Source organism: Egretta garzetta, unplaced genomic scaffold (assembly GCF_000687185.1).
Source record: "Egretta garzetta isolate BGI_Z169 unplaced genomic scaffold, ASM68718v1 scaffold142, whole genome shotgun sequence".
NCBI classification, from domain to species: Eukaryota; Metazoa; Chordata; class Aves; order Pelecaniformes; family Ardeidae; genus Egretta; species Egretta garzetta.
Genome location: NW_009258955.1, coordinates 784,771 through 803,838, shown reverse-complemented (window position 1 = coordinate 803,838; position 19,068 = coordinate 784,771). Strand labels below are relative to the sequence as shown.

Here is a 19,068-nt window from a genome sequence, read left to right as displayed (position 1 = left end):
TATTCAACACACATTACCTGGATACGTTTTGAAACTGCTAAAATTGCTCTCAAGTGTGAAGAATTATGGACCATGGGAATTACAGATGTGATTTTAACTGCAGAATTTGTACTGTGCTATTTAAATTTCAAGAAGTCCTTCGAACATTTTTGACTTATTTAATATTAATGACTTGGCTTCTATAATATGTATGAATAATCTACCATTTTACTGAATACAGAGTGTGCTCTTAGATTGAAAGCGCCTTTATTTTTCCTGAAATTTTGTGCAAAGATGTTGATTCAGTCATTAACTTGTCAGGATTGTAAAATATCATGACATTTCCTCACTGATTTTAATGCAGTCTCTCTATCATCGTTTTCTTACATTTTAAAATAAAAAAAAATAAATTCTTTTTCCTAATACAAAGCATATTCCAATAAGTTTGATGATTTATGTATAGTGCATCTGCGCCTTATCTTAAAGACAAAACACCAACACTGCTTCCCATTTCTTTAACCATCTCTCTCCCTTGAAATATTGTTTCATAGACCATTCTGGAAGTCAGTGCTTTCCCAACGGCAAGCAGCGCAGTCAGATAGGACAGCAGAAGAGGCTTTGCCAAAAATCTTTTGAAAAATCCCCTTCTTTCACATCATAAAATCCTCTTGTGGGCTGGAATCAATGGTTTGTGGTGATCTCTCTAATGGTTTTAGATGGGAGAAGATAATCTTTCAGAAGTAAAGCAATCATAAAAAAAAAAAATCTTAATCTGAATGGATTTACAGACCTTTTTTTCGTGTCCTGGGGTCCAGTTTCTGCTTTCAAAAGACTGGTGGAATTTTCTAGGTAAAACTTCAGCTTTTCAGTGAATCTATAATCTTGCTCAGATTTCCTACTACATCTTTCATTTCTTTAACTGGGCACTTTTACAACACCTAAGGTACTGTATGTAGGTTGAAAGACATGGAGAAAATTCTCAGGAAACCTTTTTAATATGAGACAATTATGGTGCTACCTAATTTCTAGCAATGATGAAATTTTGCAGCAAAGGTTGTGTAAAGCATGTATATTGGCAGAGACGTCATCAACATCCTACACAACTGTCCACCTCAAAAATTATCACAGGAAGTTATTTCCAGTGGGTATTCCCACCAAAGCTTCTTCCATTTTAAGGAAGACACGAATACAACAGCTCCAGGAGCGTCTTTGTGCTACTGATGCCATTTTAGCTGCAGTTAAAGCCTGGAGTGAAGATTATGAATGAGTTTCCACTGGTCTTAACATTTTAATCATGGCTATTTGGTTTAACCACTGCAAGATTTTCCCGGGAAAATCTTGGGAGCACACCTTATTTCCTTATTGTTTGGCTGGAATTTTCCATGTATTTGAGAATCATTATTATGGCTCCTCTTTTCTAGACTTTTCCAATTCTTTCACTTTTCCTTGTGATTCTTAACCTTTGACTTCCATATTCAAAATTTCATATTAAGGATTGCAAAACTGTTCTGCTACCTGTCTCTAAAACTGCAACTGAGACATATACATTTCTAGCAAAATTTTCATGGAACCGATATGCTTCCATGAAATGTTTCTTAAAAAGCAAAGCAAAACAAAGCAAAACACCAAGAAATACATAAAATTCTGTCACCATCTTGCTGAATAGAACACAATGCCTGCCTTAGTAATTGCTGAAACTTGAACGTCAACCCACGAGTGCAGCTTATGTTTACACTGGGTTCCTGCAATGCAAGGCATTTGTTTCAAGAATCCAAATTAAAGTGTTTTGTTTTTTTTTTTCCTCTAACATGATGCTGGGTAAAGCATAAACACAATCCCAAATGCAAAAAGCTGGGAAACTGGTAACTGAAATGCCTGTGTCAGGTTTTTTAGGCTCAAGTGATCCCGTTGTTCAATGAAATATCAAATTCAACTGAGTCAGAACTTTACACAATTTATTTCTGTCACTTGAATAGATGGGCAGCCTCACCCACTAGTCTGCTAATGTAAAGATGGTCCAGCACTCCCGTACTGCATTTCCCCATGTAACAGCCCTGCCTCACTTCATCCAGAAGGATGCTCCAGAGGGACGCTCACAAAACACACATATCAAGAGAAAAAAAAAATTGCCCCAAACACATTGATTCTGTATTTGAGAGACACTCATTTGTTATAAGCATCCCTAAACAATAAACAAAGACCCGAAGGGATGATACTATCTTTTATGGCTGCTGTAATAAAATTGTTTATGTATCCATAATTCTGTATTCAGATGCACTCAACTTTTTCAAATGGCACTATAAAAATCAATACATATAGACAACTTTTCAAGACTGCTTTCTGCAGACACTTCTGTTCTGATATAATACAACACCAAAAAGCTGGAAGTAAATGTTTAGATGCCAGTTATGAAGTCATTAAATGGAATACTTCCAGATTATTTTAATTAAGAAGTGACTAGACTCCCAATTATTTTATAGCTTAAACATTCAAAGCTATGGATCATGCACACTGCTTTGGCATGTATAATAGAAAGTGCGAGTATTTTTACAAACTATAAATGGCAATATGAGCTAGTTCACATTTCTAATGAACACATAAATTTAGCCTGAGATGCAAATCTTGTGTGCAGCAGATGAGAAAGAAAAGCTTAGAAAGCTTAGAAAAGGTTAAAATCTGCCTCTGATAACACAGGTTTCACACTTTGTGATGTAAAGTTCCCAGTATTATATTACAAATTTTAAAAAAGCACTATAGGACCACATCCACAAAATTCCTTATGTGGCCCTGAGTCTGCCATAGCTGCGAGCTCCATAATTTTTGATGCAATTTTTGTTCACAACATCTTTGTAAGACAACGGCGCTTTACTCATTGGGAATTAATGCAGACGGGTTTGCCCAACACCACACAAGACACTGGCAGAGGTCAGTGAACTCATGTCTCCCGCTATTCATCAATACTCACACCACTGAAGAAGCTTTTCTTATTTTATACCATGCATCTGCATATGACAGAATGGCTGAGAAAGTAGCGGAAGTGGGTATCATAGGGAAGATGGAAATTATTTTAAAAAGCTGGTCTTCGAACAGCTTCTGTGACCATCCTTTTCTAAGTAACTCTTTTGCATCCTGGTCAGTCTTTTCTTATCAAGCTTTTTTCTGGGTAGCATGTTAATAAGATAACCCACGGGGGCAAAGAACTTCAGTGTTTCCAGCTCTTCTTCCAAAACAAGGAACAAAGCCGTGATTTTCTTCTCACCTGTGTTCTGATAGGAACCATTCTCTGTGAATTCTGTCCATGCACTTCTCTTTCCTGCCCTAAAATAAGTGTGGCTTACAGAGCAACACTGGGATTCAAAATGAGCTTGGATCCGGGTTTTGACTGTGCTTTTACCTCAGTCTTTGATACCTGAAGAATGGGGGGTTTACAGACACCACAGCTCCTAACAGCGTTCTTCAGCAAATGGAGTAGACATTCTGGCAGAGATGAATGCCATCCATGATGAAGAAAAACACAAAACTTCAAATACGAAATAGTACAACTGAAAACTATTTTTGCATAAGTGTAGAGAAAAGAAAAAAAAAAGGGGGGGATGGAAATGGAAGCATCAGAATTCTCCCAAACTACCTTTTTTTAAAATTAATTTTTAATTTTCTCTGCTACAAAGAAAAGGAGGTATTTTAATAACAAAAAAACCCCACCATAGAATCATAGAATCCTAGGTTGGAAGGGACCTCAAGTATCATCTGTTCCAACCTTTTTAGGTAAGAGCACAGTCTAGACAAGATGGCCCAGCACGCTGTCCAGCTGAGTCTTCAAAGTGTCCAATGCGGCGGAGTCAACCCCTTCCCCGGGGCGATTATTCCAATGGCTGACTGTTCCCATTGTGAAAAATTTCCCTCTCATGTCCAATCGGAATCTCCCCAAGAGCAACTTGTGTCCATTTACCCTTGTCCTCTCCATGTGACTCCTTGTAAAAAGGGAGTCTCCATCTTCCTTATAGCTACCCCTTACATACTGGTACATGGTGATGAGATCATGAAAGGTTTAGGTTTAGAAAAAACACATATGTTGATTTAAAAAATATATGTGACTTTTTTTCTTCAAATAACCTCCATTACAGCCCAGGAGGTAAGGTCCAGCAAGTAAAGTCTTCATCCAGCACTGAAGCTTTAATAACGGTGAATAGCTAAAGAAGGGAAAAAACTAAAACCAAAGCAGGATGGTTTTTTTAGGTCAAGATATTCTGTATTTGATAGACAGTGTTTCCACCAGCCTCTGAGCACCGGTTTTCCCACCAAAAGGTGAATCCTTCACTGTACAGACTTTGCAGATACAGGCCCCTAAAGCATGGCTGTGGGCAGCGTCACAAATGCTTGACTTCACAGGAATCTGCAACACACAGCAGTGAATGTGCCCACGTACCTCGGGGAAAAAGCCTTCGCTCTTTTAAGAAAACAAACAAAAGAAGGGAAACAAATGATAACCCAAAGCCTCCACCAACTGGTGTCCACCTGTACTGTCTGCACAATGACAATTCTCTGATGGAATTCACAGAAATCGGGGCATTTTAGGATATAGCCCTGGAATTCCATGCAGTGGGATGTTCTTCCACTTGCTGGTAACATTTACTCAGTTTCTTTTTCACTTCCTTAACATCTGCTTGGTTTTTTGCATCTGCCTTGCTTGTTGGCATTTATTTTGTTTTTTGCTTTTTTATTTCTCTGGCTGTTCATCTTGTGTATAGTTTGTTTATTGCTGCTTCGTCTGTGTGCTCATTTCTCTTTCGGGGTTCTATTTCTATGTTTACTTATTTGTGTCAGTAAAACTGTCCTTTCTGTTTTCCCTGTCTCACTTAATGGTTACACAGTGCTGACACCTAAGTGATACTGCAATTTATTTTCCTTCTAGCTTTATACTAACTTTCCTACTTAGCTTAGCTACCTCTGCAGTACATTTTCCACATTCCCTAGGTTTGTTTGCTTTTTAATTAACTGAGGACTTGGAATAATAATAATAATAATAATAATAATAATGGAGGATAAGTGAAAGGAGGAAAAATAATGATTGAACTAGGCATTAACTTCAATCCAGCTTCCATCCAGAAATACCGGAATCAAACCAAAAGGAAGCAATTAAGATGGTATGGTGGTATGGCATGGATTACACTAAAGGTCAAGATCAGGTATGTACTCATCTCCACCATCTTCTTCATCCTAAGCCAGAGTTTTTTTAGAGAGTAGCTCCCATCCTTCAATTCTGCAGTGAACGATAAAGCCCACTAAGACAATTCCAGCAAATCTGATGCAAGTTGTCAGCCATGAGAGATATTCAATTGCAATCAGGTGTTTCATAGGATGCTATCAGAAGGGCCAGGTAGCAAAAGGTAAGATAGGTTTAGGTACATGGTAGCAAATGCAAGTAATGAAACGGAGGACACAGGACATAAAGGCCCCTATTTGGGAGGCTCGGTAACTTCTGAATCACTGGCTATGTAATGCTACACCTACACAGAAAAATCACGTACCAGAACAGTAAAATGTCTTGCAGCTGTATGTAATGTACTTCGAGAGGTATTTATGGGAAAAGTAAGTTCAAGTAAACTAGCGTAACTTGGGCAGTAGCACAGGACTCATAGCTGAGCGCATACCCTCATGTTACTTGGCCACTACAGGCTGGACCAGCAGTCCAGTGCAAGGAGGAAGACACTAGAAATATTCCCAGCAATTCCCTTAGCTGGGATGCAGCTACTAACAGTTGTGAGATGCTACAGACCGATTTGCATTTCAGTGACTACTCAGAGTTAAATGAGTGTCGGTGATCTAAAGTAAACTGTAAAAACTATTTACAAAGTCAAGAAATATGGTCATCACCAACTCAGAGGTTATATATCACCTGTGTGCGAGATTCAGGATTTGACTGCGAATCTGCATCCAGGGATAGGGTCAGAGTCAGGGCCTATGACATCATGCTACATCATGTGGCATGTCCAGTCCATAAACAAGTTGAGGAGCACCTACACTGAAATTGCCTTTGTAGGCTTCCCCTTGGAAGACAAGACACAACAGTGGATCACGATAACCCCGTGGCAGATTCTTTTGGTCAGTCAAGCAAGATGCACTGATGGAGAGGAGACAGAGCCTTGGGGTAAGGGCAGGGAAAGCAAAATGAGGGTGCTGGGGTCTGAGGCAGCCCTGTGAGAAAGGAGACCTTGCCAGACCTTGGTGTGGTCCAGACACACAGACAGTCAGAGGCATTTTTCCTATTAACTGTGCTTTCTATACTGAAATCTCAGTTCAGCATGTACAGATATTCTGAATTAGGAAGACAAGGAAGCAGAGGCTGGTTCATTAATTCTGCTCTCCTGTGAAGCAAACATAGCAGTCTCTCCAGAGCAATTCCTTTACAGAAAGCCCTCATTCACTGTTTATTAGAGAAATACAGCTATTTTCTAACTTTCTCATATATCTGTTCTCATTAATAAAAGCAAACCAAAACCACTATTACAGGAAGGAAGCCACTCCCCATAGGTCTGTGCTGTTCTGTGAATGGCAGTCCGGCTGAGACAGAAGCACCCCTTTCACACAGAGTAACTCACGGGACTCGTCCAAACTGGCAGGACTGGGGCTAACGCCTGCTTTGAATACTGAAGGCTTGAACAGAAGCGGGAACAATGAAAAAGAGAGGGCATGCCCAAGTGGAATATGTTAGATTCTTTTAATATACCTCTACTAGAAAAGGGATAAAACCTCTAACATATTGCTGCAAAATACAGAAGACTCACCACTCAGCAGTACTCGAACAAAAGTAACACGACTGAGGTCTAGCTGCTTCAATACTGTGCAACCTCTACTAGAAAAGGGATAAAACCTCTAACATACTGCTGCAAAATACAGAAGACTGTCACCACTCAGCAGTACTCAAACAAAAGTAACACGACTGAGGTGTAGCTGCTTCAATATTGTGCAGGTGTTTAACATGCAGATCATCCTAACTCTGTTATGAGTTTGATGTCTACAGCTTTTCTTAGCAAGCAGCTAGCATATTAGTAATAGAGAGAAAACACAAATCTATCAATCTAAAAACTAGAAAAAAAAAGATGGAATGGGCAGGTAAAGCTAGAAATAATATGGGTCCTAGGGGTCACATCTGCAAACAAACATTCATTTGCAACATCTTGTGACAGGAAAAACGACCGACGAAACTTGAGACTTGCACAACTTTTCATAGCAAGATCACCACCCTTTATTCTCTTGAATACATTAGAAAAGGAGGCATCTGGGTAGGGTGGCAGAGCAAAAATACCTACTAATCTACAGAATGGATTTGGAGAAACTGAAAGAAGATGAAGTAACACCACACAGATAGGTAAAGCTGTAACTACTGACAAAGGTAAAACATCAATTAGCTGATTTAAGGGAATACTATTCACCATGATGGATTAAAATGATGTCAAGGAAAGTTACCGGAAAAATTCTTATAAATAAAGGTTTCTTGTTCTAACCTACTTTATCCAAAGGAAAGTAAATAAGGAAAGTTCCAAGTCTTGATATTCTCCAGGATACCCTAAAAAAGGGAATATGAACCTTACAAACAACCAATCATCAGCTGAAAGAAGACTGAGACGTTCTTTTCTTTTCACAGTTCCTGTTATCATGCGTGCTTTGTATCTAGTCGATAAACACTCCAGTATGCCACAATGTGCATAATAAAATCTAAGTAGTCTCATATAATCACTGACTCATAGAAATGTTTGTTGGAAGGGACTCCTACAGGTCATCTAGTTCCACCCCCTGGTCAAAGCAGGAGTACTGCCAACACTAGGTCAGGTCAGCCACTGCTTTGTCTATCCAAGTCTTAAAAACCTGCAGAAATGGAGCTGGGTAACTGATGTGTTTTTTCTGATGCCCAGCTTAAACCTCCCAAGCCTTAATTTGTGACTGTTGTCCCGTGTTACTTCCATCGCTTGCCATTCCTAAGGAGAGTTTGGATCTGTCTTCGCAACCACCCTTCAAGCAGGCTGCTACTAGATCGCCCCTTAGATTCCTCTTTGCCATCCTCTCGAAGCTTAGCTCCCTCAAGCTCTACCAGTAGGTTAGATGCTCTAGTCCCCACTCATAGTGACCCACTGGACTCTCTCCAGCTTCTCCACACTCTTCTTGATCCACAGAGCTCAAAACTGGACCCAGTATTTCAGGAGCAGCCTCACTAGCCCTGAGTAAAGAGGAATAACAGCTTTCCTTTGTCGGCTGGCCATCCTCCTGTTGCCCAGTATATGCTTTTCCTGGATTGTGGTGAGAGCTCACTGTTGGCTCATGTTCAGCCTGATTCAACTGGAGTTTCCTGGTCTTCAGCCAGGCTGCTACTCAGGACATTTGATTAATTAAAAGATCAGGATAAAATAAAGACTTAGACATACAACACATGAACATGAGATGATGGTATCAAGACAAGGGGTCTTCATAGAGCTTCCTCATCCATCTCATTCCAAGACTGCGTTTCAGCCATAGTTTTTTATCTATCTGACAACTTGTTCCAGTTTTGGATCTGAGAGAGCTGGAACTACGTGTGTCTGGAGCATGAGAATAGAATTTTATTCTCTATTCTTGGCATTACCTTCAGCTACTTCATAAAGAAACTGACCAAAACAAGAGAGCAGCTCCTGGAGGAAAACTGAAATGGTGACTACAAGAGCTGAGGAGCAAGCACGTGTAGCCTAACTCTCAGATGTCACTGGAGAAGAACAGATAAAGCCAGATCATGTTCATATCACAACACTTCAAAAGTGGGATTTCAGGAAGGAACTATTCATCAGCTCCATGCATGCTATTGCCTGTCCACCTTTCAACTTAGTGCTTTACTGTCAATTGCCTGTGAAATTAATGAGGGGTTGGGGAGTTCCTAGGTAGCGCAGGCCAAGTATCCCCATCTTACCTTCCATTTCCCCCTACCAATTGCCTTAGTGGAGCACATTTACTTGACTAGGCCTGCAAAAATATTCTTTGTGAAGGGCTGCTTTATGCCTCAGGATTTACTCGGTCTTCAGTCTATCCATACTGGCTAGACCGCATTAGTAGCCTTTGAGGTAAACAGTCATTCCTTATGCCTGGATCTCAGAAAGTAACACCATTTCTGTGGCAAATCACATTAGGAAAGGAAAGTCATACGTGCCTCTTGGGCACTGCTAAAGGGTCATAAATAAATGCTTAACAATTATTTGCATGAGGGAAATTAAAAAAAAATTTAGCCAGCCAAGTTGCATCAAGTGTAACAAAACAGAAAGCTAAAATGATGGATAAACAAGCACAGAAGATACTGCATTTCAATTCTCTGTGGTCCTAAGCAATCCAGGAAATACAACAGCATTAATTAGCATCGAATTTCTGAATGTCATCACGCAAAGTCAGTGGTATGAGTGTCGAAGTATTTTCAGAGAGGATTAAAAATAAGAAATTAAAAGCCAAAATAAAACTAAAGTCATTCTGTATCTGCTACATTGTGTATTACTGAATTAACAGAACTGTACACTTTTGGTGTCAGTCCAGGAAGACTGCAGATTTCTCCAGGGCCGCATGTCACTGTGTATTATATAAGCACGGTACCATGGAAACCTAGTGAGGGGAAAAGGTTGGCATATTTTGATTTTTTTTTCACTTTCATTAAACAGTTCTGCCACTTTTACAGTGGCAGTGACTGAGTGGGGCTCTGATTTAAAGAAAATTTCCTTTTGCAAAGGTGGCTTACCACCAGAATGTGAGCTTGCCTTACAGATAAACGAGGCCTACAAAAAATTATTAAAAAAAAAGTGAAGACAGATTTCATCTTTGATCTCAACTTTGAATATGACACATTCATACTTCTTAAATGGTAAAGGGTATCTACTGCTCAATGTACAGGTGGAAAGCGCATACGGATACACGACAGAATGGTACAGAAACAAGGAAACATAGAGAACAGATACAGGTTTGCTCTGCTGTGCGAAGCTGAGGCATTTGAAGTGACTATCTAAATTACTATGTAAAACTGCCTCAAAACAAGTGAAATAAAAAGCTTAGCTAAAGGTACACGTGTGTGATGGCAGTGTGTTTGCTCTCCGGTGCTCCCAGGGGTAGCAGCTCTGGCATGACCCTCATGTTGCGGGTCTGGCAGATCTATTCTACTCTGCACATGAGGACACAGGGGATGTGATGAGAAGTTATTAGACTGTATTCCCAAATCTGTCTCTTACTTCTCTGAAAACCCTTCCTGTTTGAATACTTGTTTCCTGGTATAGGTGGTTCCTTACATCTATCAAATGACAGGAGGGAGAGGAGATTTTGTGAAGCTGAAAATATTTGGTCTGAGGTGGAGCTGGTTGAAATGCTTTATTACCAGATCCTTTTCTTACTAAAATACACCTTCCCAGCAAGCACATTTTTTCAGTGTGACTATATTTTTCTTTGATTTCCATGCACTGTTTTTCTAAAGCTCATTGAACCTTTTTCCTGCCTCTTAACCCATATAACTTTTCCCAGTTACAAACACATCGTTATCTTTTTCAGTGAAGAAGCTGTGTGGAAAAACTAGACTGCTAATTTTCAGAAATTTTATTTCACTTGAAATTTACCTTTAAGAAATAGAATACAGAGAGCCTTTTTTCTGTACCTGAGGCTGAGCTCCAACAAGCAAGATGTTTGGCTCCTCTGTGAAGAGACAAAAGCTGGACCTGCCAGTTCCCAGACAGCCACAGTTAAGAAGAGCAGAAAAGAGTGGAACTGCATTTAATTGTCTTGGTTATCTTAATGCTGTTCACACCTGGATGAGCACCGCTAGGGACTAAAGAATGGGCACAAAAGCAACTGGATGGAGTCCTCTGAAGCCTCAGCTAGGTACCCTGGAATGGTGCTGTCATCAGTTTTTTATCTACTTGATAATAAATTCAGGGATTGATTAGGACTGCTACCTAGGAACAGGGAAATTTCAAATGCCGTAACAAAGTTACGCTTTCATTTTATTATTGTTGGTTGATGTACTAAATTCAAGCAACTCATTCCCAATAAACTGCAGGAAACACTCTTTGCATCAAGATAGAAATGGTTATGCCTCTTTTGAAAATTTATTTGTAAAATATTCAAGATTAAATTCTGTGCCCTGTTCAACCTCTTACCACACTGACAAATGCTTTTAATGATAATTGTTCTATTTGAATAATAGCCTCCTAATAGAATATGTATTGCAAATACAGAAAATTTCATAGCAAAGGCCAATTTTCCAAAGATAGGTCTACAGTTATGTGCTGCCACTTAAGCTTTATTGGCAAATTGTCAGAATTTTCTGGTATTTGCAGGTTTTGTGCAGTATTCCTAAACCAAATAAATGTAATCCTCATGTTTTTTCATTTCCCTTTAAAGAATACTTACACAAAGGTCAATTTATTTCCTATTACTAGTTAGAGCTGAGCCAAAATAGAATATAATTATTAAATTTACTTTTTACTTGAAAAGAATCAGGAAAAGCAAAGGTCAAGCAGCCATCAATCATAAATCAATTTCATTAAAAGTGCACAAGATGTCAGGGATCCAAGAAATCCCCAAATACTTCCTTTTTCAATTCATGTGGCTCTTGATCCTTTCTGTTATACAAGTAATGAAACCCGTTACAATATATCATGATGAAGGTAAGGTGCTCTGCATTTTGAAACATGGGTCCTGCCGTACAGAAGTTGCACTATACCCACTACATGACAGATACTTGAAAAAACAGTATTTGTTGGTGAAGAACCCTCACGGTGAAACTAGTTAACATACCAGGGACATCTTTGCTTATAAGAGCAGGAATTCCTTCCCTGGGGACATACTGCTTAGATCAAGATGCCTGGTTCTCACCAAACAGTGATGAATATGTAGATGAAAGAAAATCAGTAATGAGGTAACTAATGCCTAAGTTCAGTTTCAGTCTATTCACATCCTTGTGGTTAATTTAAAAGCTGAATATGTAAAATGACGATCATCAAAATTCTGGATCACTTAAAGTGCCTGTTTCACTAGGTTATGTATTCAATTAATGCAGAAATGAAACGAAAGAAGATGCAAAGGCATTATGGTCTTCAAGAATAAAATGCACTTTAATATCGATAGTTGTTTAATCAGCAAGAGATCAAATGGAATATACAAAAAAACTGATGGAATACAAACCTAAATTTCACGAGTGGGAGGTAGGGCTCAGTTAGCATGTTCCCCTGATTTAGTTTACAAATAGCTTCGAAACATGTGAACTGAATTTCAGCTTTCTTACTCAACACGGCATCACCTTTTACAGAAGAAAATGCCACAGCTCACTAAACCAGTCTGTATAAATGTAGTTTAATTGTGTAGAAAAAAATAGTTTATGGTAAATTAAAGGAGAAAAAAACAACCTGGCTGCAAAGTCAAGATTCCTAATATCTCAGAGGAAACAAACAGAATGATGTAAGAAGAGAAGGGTTAGAATAAATCTGATAAAGATAAAAAAAAAATCTCGTTATTCACATGACTGAGAAGGCAAATGAACTATAGACGAAGATCATTATACTAATTTCAAATCAAGCAAAACCTCATAATTCTGAAGATTTTAAATCCAAGTGCAGTTTATTTTATTCACTTCTACTTTACAAAAGCCAAATGCTAAACTGCTCCAAACTAATAGCTTATTATTGGATCTGAGAAATTATGATCCCCAAAATGGAGAGATTTTTCAGCTCTTCAGAATTTATTACACTAAGTAATCTCTTATTCAGTTTAGATCATGGATTGTATGTTCCACTGGAAATAAAAACACATTTGCCTTTGAAGGAAATATTGCTAATGTATAACCTAATTATTCTTCCTTTATTGCTGAAAGCCCCAGCCCCAGGTCAGCCTCAAGTTATTTGGACCCTGCACAAGGAGAAAATAAAAGACTGTCCTTCCTTCACAAAGTTAAGAGTTTATAAGGGACAATTGATGGATAAGGACAGACGGGAAAAACAATGGAACACCAAGGCAACATCACATATTGTAACAAGCAATCAGTCATGCCAGCCCATCAGTATCCCACCCGTAGTCACATACTTTGTCAGGATGTGAATCTGCAGACATGATATGGAGAGCAGGGGATGCTCTCAAAAAACCTCTACAAAGCATGAGGAAAGTATGAAGGGAACAAGTGGCATTTTTTGAAAAATGTAACAAGATGATGATGATGGAGGCTGGTGTTGACACTTCTGCATCAAATAAATGGCATCAGGAGAGAGAGAAAATCTCACATGAGTTAAAAACCCAAGAGGCATAGCTCATGTACAATGTCAACAGGGAGATGCAATGAGGACAACACAAAGTGGTAGGAGAGAAAATAATTTGCAGGATCATTTTGAATAGATAGGGGCAGGCCATGACTGCATTTGCCAAGGCCAGCTGAAAGAACATTGCAGTAGTCAAGACACAAGATAACAAGCTGAGACAAGAATTTTAGGTCTGTGGCCCGGCAGAAAACATGTATTAAAAGGGAACTCAGAAGGAGTTCAGTAAGGCTTAGACATACCCAGAGGCAAAGTGAGCTCCAGAGTCCAAAACGATGTTAGATAACAAGCAGGTTGCTACAGTAACTAAGAAAGCAGTAGCTGGGGTGTCTTGGAGGGAAGCAGGAGGAGATCAAGGTTTCTTTTCAGCTATATTGATATTGATGAGAAGATGTCAGAGAAAAATGTCAAGATTTTGTTCCAGACAGAGGGAGGCATGTCTGGGACAGGGAAGGCAGAAAGCAATCTGACTGTGTTCACAGCACAAAGTCCTAAAGAGAAGCTGACAGCATAAGGCTGCTGCTCGTAAGCTATAAACCTTCAACTTTTGCCCAAAGAAATGAAGAATGAAGAGCAGGCATATGTTTTAGTCTGAATGATCTGTGTTCAGCTTCCACCACTTGATACAGCCAAAACAACCTCACAAAAAGCAGCACATAAAGTTTCTCTGAGGATGCTACCATTAAATAAAAGTTTTAAAATAAAAAAATTAGTAAAAAATGCAAGACTTCTCCTAGAATAAGGTTTCCAATACAGTTTTAATTCTGTTATTTGAAAGTTCTCATGCCACATTTTTTCTGATATTGTTTTCCCAGTTTCTTCATTTAATCTATTTCTTCCATCTTTTTGAGTGAAACTTTAAAAAAGATTTATTTTCTCATCTTCAAACGTGCTTCTCCTTTGTTATATTGGTTTTCGGCATCAAAATGGGGTCTAGACACAGGCAACTGAAATGCAAATCCCAGCTGTGTCAAAAAACATGTTTCAATCTCCAAACCTTGGCCCTGTCTATTGGCCAAATGCTTTTCTCAGAGACAAAGTGCTCATCAAGCAAATGACCGTCACTATGAAATTCTGCAAGACTTTCTGGTTGAAAAGTCTCTCCACTACAAATTGGGCTCACAGTTGGAATAGTTCTTCTGAGCCTTAAAATTAAAAGAAAGGCCTACTTCAGACAGAAGTCTGCTCTTGGAAAGGGCAGGCATGCCAAAGACCTTGTGCAAGCCACCAGGGACTTTGCTATTGCTATTGATTGTACAAGGAGGGTTCACAGCAGCATACAACTCCAAGACAAATAGCAGGATAAATAAATAATGCTGCCATTATTCTGCTGACATGATAGGAAGTCCCTTCCCAGCAAATCTGTAAATGCCCAGTCACAAACCCAAATGAAACTTCAGGTAAATGCAACTGTCCTGATGTTACTGCAGCAAAGAATCAGTGGGGAAAGCTTATTATCATGTGACAGACCACGCAGTCTACTCAGCTTCCCTACAAGGGCCACAAATACAAGACTCAAGAAGATTCAAAGACAGAGAGTAACAGATAACCAAAAATCTTAGCAGTTTGCTGTTTAATTTATAGCTCTGAAACAGCTTTAGAAAAACTATTCTGTGCTGTAACAGTTCTCGTTGGAAAACATATGCTGAAATTCAAGGACTCAATTACCTTTATTTTACGTAATTCATTTAAAAAGTGAAATCATAGTGTAATACAATTAAACTTACATATGCCTTCAAGGCTACTACAGCTTTGTCTCTGGTGACAACTATCTTCCTGGCCAGCACCCTACACTGAAAGTGCACTGCTATCAGCTCCGTTAATTTGAACATTGGGGCTCTATGTTGTAGAGTTTTGTGGAGTATTGGAGGAACAAGAAGATGACAATGATTCACAGACTGCAAGGTCTTAAATAGCGAGGCATTAGGGTTAAGAAAGTCAAGGCCAGGAATCAGTCTGAACACCAAAGTGGAGCAAACGTGTCATAGTCCACAGCTGATTCACATCACTTTGAAGACACTACACTCTCCAATAAACCATGTGTGTTTTCTAGATGGGCCCTAAGGTGCCATGTAATTCAACTTTGAGGAGACAAATGTTGGCTCTAATATAAAGATATATAGAGAAGATTGTAGCTTTGGGATCCTTAGAGCTACTGTTGAGTACTGATGAAAAGTAGGTTTTCAAGACCTGCCTTGTCCATTGGGGTAGACTCCTTCTGGTGAACACTTATATACCCTTTTTGTGCTTCCTACTGCCCTGCTTTTCTCATTATCTCCTCTTCATGAGACTGAACGGAAATCAACTGACATATTTCATATCTAGATCTTTTATTTTCCTCACACTTCAGTTTTTCCTTAGGCCTAAAGTGTCTACAGTGGAACTACGTTTATTTTTTTATTCACAAGTACTTAATTCTTCTAAATCCTGTATTAGAATGCAAATACATACAGATGCGAAACCTTCAGGCTTCAGAAGTGAATGCCACAACACCTTTCAAACACGGGGCAATACCGCCGTCGCAGCCATACCTACCAATGCCTGCTGTCTTTGGGAACTCCAGCAGCCCATACGTCATCTCCGATTCTCAACTGCTGCCGTAGGCTAACAGCCCCTGCACTTCTTATCTTTTCAGTATGGCACTCTGCAATTATTTATGTGAGAGTTAAAAAAGTACCGCATCCCTAAACGCGTATCTTACCTACGCAGAAAAATGGGACAGGGTATTTCATTAGTTCTGTTTTATGAATACAGGAAATGAGAATTCCACTAAAAACAACAACAGTTTTGAAAATAACATCACCAATGTCTTTAAAGCTGCACACCTCAAGACTACAATAAACCTCCCTGAGAAATCACAAGAAACCAGGTTCTCACTCTAGGCTATGATGAAGAAAGGGTGTCTAAAGCACCGCACAGAATGTGTATGTGCTGAGTGAACTGTCAGGTATGCCCACCAGCACAGCATGTAGAGGCAGCTGCTCCATCTGTGCAAGATCTCTTCCCTCTATCAAGTTTCCACTTCAGCTGAAATGTCAGAAATCGGTGTCTAGGGAGAAAAAAGCAGAATGTGCACCAAAGATGAAAGGCATCCAGGCATAAGCACATCAAGATGCCACTGTAGAGTTAAAAAAAAGAAAGGATTGGCTGATTTACATTAGCAAAAAAGGTATGTTTGCAAAGCCAGCATACTTTAATATTTAAAGATGTATCACACATCAATAGCCTGTGATTATCTCACTCTGAATTACTGCATCCTACCATGGCTGCAGTATCGGAGAAAAGAGATTCTTGATTTCTCGGTATTTGAAAGGGGAACTACAGCATTAATTTGTATGTTGCCTTTCCATGTGCAGTTTTGTGCAGTGTTTAAAATTGCATTGTTTAGGGACTATCTTCACAGTTTTGAAATCAAATTTAGCAGAACACTTAAATGTATTTATACTAAATGGAAAAATAGGAAAGTGCTGGCATAGAATACCTAGCCACCCTGAACTCCAAACACTGGAAATCTGTATTCAACAGAGAGTACAAAACATAAAACCAGTCAGTTCCTGTTATTTGCCACAGCTCCCTCAAGAGAGGTAAAATGATTTATTCTTGTTGATGATTAGCCACGTGGTCTTGTTAACTGTGAGTTATTTCCTTGATCAGTGTTCCAGATAAATGTTTTTTTCTCCTCTCAAGACCAGTACAATAAAAGGTGGTTTAGTCACAAATTTCTAATATTTGGGATTGGAAATGGCCTTGAATGGGGCAAAGCCCTTCATTTCAGTTGGCTCTACCACAGTCCTTCATCACTGTTAATGCGACACAACACCACCATTCCAAACTGCTGTTCTGAAGACTCTCCTCGAAGCATTTTTTCCATTATTTTTCAGAGCTGAAAACAACCTTTTCCCAGTGTGCTGGTTGCTATCAATTTTACCTTGATGTGCTGGATTTACATCCAGAGATGCTGATCACGGGTATGTTAGGAAGACAGAAAGACCAGATCCCCCAAAGGTTTCCTCCCACGTGCCCGCGGTTCCCCTACCTGCTCAGAACCTGGCAACACTGCAATGCATGACAAGAAAAGATGATGAGAAAGTAGCTTGGCTTTAGTGCAACTACTGTGAATCCTTTAGGGTTTATGTGAGTGACAATTCACTGCAAACACGACCCTTCTGAATAGGTCTAGTGTGAGTCAAGGCTGGAATTGCATTCTCATCCCTCCTTCATCACCGAAGTAGCAATTAGCCTCTTCCACACTATGGTTGAGAGCAGCTTCTCTGGTATCTTTGCCAGTGGTGGTTTTTAACATTTCTTAAGGGCACTTAGAATTCTTCACAGCAGTAGTATTTTACCTGATAGCTCCATGTTTGAGTTGGCATGCCACTATGCAAAGGTCAGTTATTTGCAGCTCTTCCTTCTGATTAATTTGAAAAGGCAGCCTAATAATTGATGAGCTCTTTAGGTTCTTTGCAGGTAACGTCCTTCCACGGTCTGGTACTTTTGTAAGAACTTGTTTACAATGCAGCTGGTTTCCTCTTTAAGTCTCTGGTAGATCTTTAGCCCCTGAAATCCTATGTTAACTTCAAAATAAAAAAAAAATATAATTGGGATTTTACTTATATTCATTTAAACATTCTTTTTCTTTCTGGCACCATATAGCTTTGCTACCCTTACACTGCATGTGATCAACACTGCAGTTGGTCACTCTGAGCTCTCCATTGGTTCATATAACACTCACATCGATGAATTCTCCTATTTTGTTGATGCCTTTTCGTACAAAATCACTGTTCAGCTTCTCATTTTTGAGAATATTTGTTTTAGCATCAGTCATTTCTGTCCTAGCCAGCTACTTTTGTTAGCTTAGCCTCATACTTTTTGGACATGTTTTTAGTAGTAATGTTTGCATTATCCAATCAATAATAATGCCAACAGCACACAAGGATATTCACTACTGTTCACCTTGAGCTGATTTGTTTCATAGTTGTTCAACTCAGAGAATGTTTTTCACTTCTGTATACAGCCATGAAGATCCGACTATGTAGGGCTGAAAATTGTTCTGCAAGATCCTCTCATAGCCTGTCAAAGCCTTTTGAAAACCAAAGAAATAAGAGGAGCCTATTCCTTTATAAACTCCTCTACAATTGCTAGGACACATATCTCATAGAGTCATAGAATCATAGAATACCAGGTTGGAAGGGACCTCAGGGATCATCTGGTCCAACCTTTCTGGGCAAGAGCACAGTTTAGACAAGATGGCCCAGCACCTTGTCCAGCTGTGTCTTGAAAGCATTCAGTGTGGCGGACATCCAAAGTTCATCCAAAGTGCTGCAAACCTCAGTCGAGTCAGTTCCTTGTTTTGCATCCAGTGTCCCTTCACCTCTTGCTATCACACTGCAGAAGCCTCAACATCTCCACAGCTGCACTATTCAGCAAGATCACCCTGTCAGGGCAGTCTAATGAAACTCCAACACTTCCACTGTTGAGGAAAAAATCTTTTTCCAGGCTTCAATGCACAACTCCCTCGGTGTCATTAAACTGGTGCTGTCAGGTGCCATCAGCTTTTCTGATGGGATTTCATCCATTTCCATCTCCCAGGCATTTTTCAGCCTCTTGCAGCTTGCATTAATACCGGGCTCAGGGTTTCCAGCTTTCACTACTGCTTGGCATGAAGGTTATCTAGAGTAGTTAAAAGATTTCTTTGAAGTGGTCCACACATCTGCTTTCCCTTCTGTATTAGCTGTGAATATTTTTTTCCTTTTTCTTCTTTGTTTGGCACATTTCCTCCATTTACTTTCCTGCT

At 39.4% G+C, this 19,068-nt stretch overlaps 1 protein-coding gene across 1 annotated transcript in view; it reads right to left on the bottom strand.

Moving 5' to 3' along the window:
* Window positions 1-19,068, bottom strand: part of GPR158 (G protein-coupled receptor 158) — a gene marked incomplete at its 5' end in the record, with an annotated part of 205,263 nt that overhangs the window by 83,206 nt on the left and 102,989 nt on the right. The window lies entirely within an intron of this gene.